The sequence below is a fragment of the Crinia signifera genome, chromosome 11 (genome assembly GCF_055691185.1).
Source record: "Crinia signifera chromosome 11, ASM5569118v1, whole genome shotgun sequence".
Classification (NCBI taxonomy): Eukaryota; Metazoa; Chordata; class Amphibia; order Anura; family Myobatrachidae; genus Crinia; species Crinia signifera.
The window spans coordinates 66,609,704-66,614,703 of NC_139227.1; the positions used below are offsets into that span (position 1 = coordinate 66,609,704).

At 35.7% G+C, this 5,000-nt stretch overlaps 1 non-coding gene across 1 annotated transcript; it reads right to left on the reverse strand.

Annotated features, from left to right (window-relative positions):
• Positions 1–950: 950 nt before the first annotated feature.
• TRNAQ-UUG (transfer RNA glutamine (anticodon UUG)) lies at positions 951–1,022 on the reverse strand. The gene has a single exon. It is a non-coding gene; the product is annotated as a tRNA-Gln (tRNA).
• Positions 1,023–5,000: the final 3,978 nt, after the last annotated feature.

Sequence of the window (5,000 nt, forward strand, 5' to 3'; positions counted from 1 at the left end):
GCTTCTTTATAAATAAGGATCATTACAAGTAAAGAATTGAAAAGCATATTTCAACGGAACGTGCAAAATTTCTCAAGGTCTAATTACCACATAGTTGAACTTTATGTGCAAAAATGGTTGGGGTCAAACTGAGAATTGACGTTGGATGGCTGGATTCATGATCCAGAGTGCTTCCCTTAAAATGAACATTAGTAAGAAGTACAAGATATTTGAACTGTAAGTGCAAAAAGATACAAAGATCCCACCAAGATTTGAACTCGGATCACTTTGAACTCGGATCACTTTTTTCGGAAACATTTTCAAACTATTGGCTAAGAGGGCTAGCTTCAAAATAGGATCATATTAGTATAATTATCACAGAGATGACCTTTATGTGCAAAAATGGTTCCGGACAATCTAAGAATTGAACTTGGATGACTGGATTTATAGTCCAGAGTGCTCAATTTAGTATAATTATCCTAGAAATTACCTTTATGTGAAAAAATGGTTCCGGACAATCTAAGAATTGAACCTGTACGCCTGGATTCATAGTCCAGAATGCTTCTTTATAAATAAGGATTATTGCAAGTAAAGAATTGAACAGCATATTTCAACAGTACGTGCAAAATTTCTCAAGGTCTAATTACCACATAGTTGAACTTTATGTGCAAAAATAGTTCCGGTCAAACTGAGAATTGACGTTGGATGGAGTATTCATGATCCATAGTGCTACCCTGAAAATGAACATTAGTAAGAAGTACAAGATTGAACAAGATATTTGAACTGTAAGTGCAATAAAATACAAAGGTCCCACCGAGATTTGAACTCGGATGTGCAAAAATGGTTCCATAGAATCTAAGAATTGAACTTGTATGTCTGGATTCATAGTCCAGAATGCTTCTTTATAAATGAGGATTATTACAAGTATAGAATTGAACAGCATATTTCAACGGTACGTGCAAAACTTCTCAAGGTCCCACCGAGATTCGAACTCGGATCACTGGATTCAAAGTCCAGAGTGCTAACCATTACACCATGGAACCACTTTTCAAAGACATTTCTACATTTTTCCTTAGATTGAAAGCTTCAAAAGAGGTCAATTTTCTTCTAATTACCACATAGTTGAACTTTATGTGCAAAAATGATTCTGGTCAAACTGAGAATTGAAGTTGGATGGCTGGATTCATGATCCAGAGTGCTTCCCTGAAAACGAACATTACTAAGAAGTACAAGATTGAACAGGATATTTGAACTGTAAGTGCAAAAAGATACAAAGGTCACACCGAGATTTGAACTCGGATCACTGGATTCAGAGTCCAGAGTGCTAACCATTACACCATGGAACCACATTTCAGAAACAATTTTTCAACTACTGGCTTAGAGTGCTAGCTTAAAAATAGGCTCACATTAGTATAATTATCACAGAGATGACCATTATGTGCAAAAATGGTTCCAGACAATCTAAGAATTGAACTTGGATGACTGGATTGATAGTCCAGAGTGCTCACTTTAGTATAATTATCCCAGAAATTACCTTTATGTGCAAAAATGGTTCCGGACAATCTAAGAATTGAACCTGTATGTCTGGATTCATAGACCAGAATGCTTCTTTATAAATAAGGATTATTACAAGTATAGAATTGAATAGCATATTTCAATGGTACGTGCAAAATTTCTAAAGGTTCCACCGAGATTTGGACTCGTATCACTAAATTCAAAGTCCAGAGTGCTAATCATTACACCATGGAACCACATTTCAAAACCACTTATACATTTTTCCTTAGATTAAAAGCTTCAAAAGAGGCCAACTTTATTATAATTACCACATAGTTGAACCTTATGTGCAAAAATGGTTCCAGTCAAACTGAGAATTGTCGTTGGATGTCTGGATTCATGATACTGAGTGCTTTTCTGAAAATGAACATTAGAAAGAAGTACAAGATTGAACAGGATATTTGAACTGTAAGTGCAATAAGATACAGAGGTGCCACAGAGATTTGAACTCGGATCGCTGGATTCAGAGTCCAGAGTGCTAACCATTACACCATGGAACCACATTTCAGAAACATTTTCAAACTATTGGCTTAGAGGGCTAGCATAAAAATAGGCTCATATTAGTAAAATTATCACAGAGATGACCTTTATGTGCAAAAATGGTTCCGGACAATCTAAGATTTGAACTTGGATGACTGGATTCATAGTCCAGAGTGCTCACTTTAGTATAATTATCCCAGAAATTACCTTTATGTGCAAAAATGGTTCCGGACAATCTAAGAATTGAACCTGTACGTCTGGATTCATAGTCCAGAATGCTTCTTTATAAATAAGGATTATTACAAGTAAAGAATTGAACAGCATATTTCAATGGTACGTGCAAAATTTCTCAAGGTCTAATTACCACATAGTTGAACTTTATGTGCAAAAATGGTTCCGGTCAAACTGAGAATTGACGTTGGATTGCTGGATTCATGATCCAGAGTGCTTCCCTGAAAATTAACATTAGTAAGAAGTACAAGATTGAACAAGATATTTGAACTGTAAGTGCAATAAGATACAAAGGTCCCACCGAGATTTGAACTCGGATCGCTGGATTCAGAGTCCAGAGTGCTAACCATTACACCATGGAACCACATTCAGGAAACATTTTCAAACTATTGGCTTAGAGGGCTAGCTTCAAAATAGGATCATATTAGTATAATTATCACAGAGATGACCTTTATGTGCAAAAATGGTTCCAGGCAATCTAAGAATTGAACTTTGATGACTGGATTCATAGTCCAGAGTGCTCACTTTAGTATAATTATCCCAGAAATTACCTTTATGTGCAAAAATGGTTCCGGACAATCTAAGAATTTAACCTGTACGTCTGGATTTATAGTCCAGAATGCTTCTTTATAAATAAGGATCATTACAAGTAAAAAATTGAACAGCATATTTCAAAGGTACGTGCAAAATTTCTCAAGGTCTAATTACCACATAGTTGAACTTTATGTGCAAAAATGGTTGGGGTCAAACTGAGAATTGACGTTGGATGGCTGGATTCATGATCCAGATTGCTTCCCTTAAAATGAACATTAGTAAGAAGTACAAGATATTTGAACTGTAAGTGCAATAAGATACAAAGGTCCCACTGAGATTTGAACTCGGATCGCTGGATTCAGAGTCCAGAGTGCTAACCATTACACCATGGAACCACATTTCAAAAACAATCTTAAATTTTTCGCTTAGAGGGCTAGCTTTTCAAAAAAGGCTCATATTATTATAAATATCCCAGAGGTGACCTTTATGTGCAAAAATGGTTCCGGACAATCTAAGAATTTCAACTTGGATGACTGGATTCATAGTCCAGAGTGCTCACTTTAGTATAATTATCCCAGAAATTAAATTTACGTGCAAAAATGGTTCCATAGAATCTAAGAATTGAACTTGTATGTCTGGATTCATAGTCCAGAATGCTTCTTTATAAATGAGGATTATTACAAGTACAGAATTGAACAGCATATTTCAACGGTACGTGCAAAGCTTCTCAAGGTCCCAACGAGATTTGAACTCGGATCACTGGATTCAAAGTCCAGAGTGCTAACCATTACACCATGGAACCACATTTCAAAGACATTTATACATTTTCCCTTAGATTGAAAGCTTCAAAAGAGGCCAATTTTCTTCTAATTACCACATAGTTGAACTTTATGTGCAAAAATGATTCTGGTCAAACTGAGAATTGAAGTTGGATGGCTGGATTCATGATCCAGAGTGCTTCCCTGAAAATGAACATTAGTAAGAAGTACAAGATTGAACAGGATATTTGAACTGTACTGTAAGTGCAAAAAGATACAAAGGTCCCACCGAGATTTGAACTCAGATCACTGGATTCAGAGTCCAGAGTGCTAACCATTACACCATGGAACCACATTTCAAAAACAATCTTAAATTATTCGCTTAGAGGGCTAGCTTTTCAAAAAAGGCTCATATTATTATAAATATCCCAGAGGTGACCTTTATGTGCAAAAATGGTTCCGGACAATCTAAGAATTGAACTTGGATGACTGGATTCATAGTCCAGAGTGCTCACTTTAGTATAATTATCCCAGAAATTACCTTTATGTGCAAAAATGGTTCCGGACAATCTAAGAATTGAACCTGTATGTCTGGATTCATAGACCAGAATGCTTCTTTATAAATAAGGATTATTACAAGTATAGAATTGAATAGCATATTTCAATAGTACGTGCAAAATTTCTAAAGGTTCCACCGAGATTTGGACTCGTATCACTAAATTCAAAGTCCAGAGTGCTAATCATTACACCATGGAACCACATTTCAAAACCACTTATACATTTTTCCTTAGATTAAAAGCTTCAAAAGAGGCCAACTTTATTATAATTACCACATAGTTGAACCTTATGTGCAAAAATGGTTCCAGTCAAACTGAGAATTGTCGTTGGATGTCTGGATTCATGATACTGAGTGCTTTTCTGAAAATGAACATTAGAAAGAAGTACAAGATTGAACAGGATATTTGAACTGTAAGTGCAATAAGATACAGAGGTCCCACAGAGATTTGAACTCGGATCGCTGGATTCAGAGTCCAGAGTGCTAACCATTACACCATGGAACCACATTCCAGAAACATTTTCAAACTATTGGCTTAGAGGACTAGCATAAAAATAGGCTCATATTAGTAAAATTATCAAAGAGATGACCTTTATGTGCAAAAATGGTTCCGGACAATCTAAGATTTGAACTTGGATGACTGGATTCATAGTCCAGAGTGCTCACTTTAGTATAATTATCCCAGAAATTACCTTTATGTGCAAAAATGGTTCCGGACAATCTAAGAATTGAACCTGTACGTCTGGATTCATAGTCCAGAATGCTTCTTTATAAATAAGGATTATTACAAGTAAAGAATTGAACAGCATATTTCAATGGTACGTGCAAAATTTCTCAAGGTCTAATTACCACATAGTTGAACTTTATGTGCAAAAATGGTTCCGGTCAAACTGAGAATTGACGTTGGA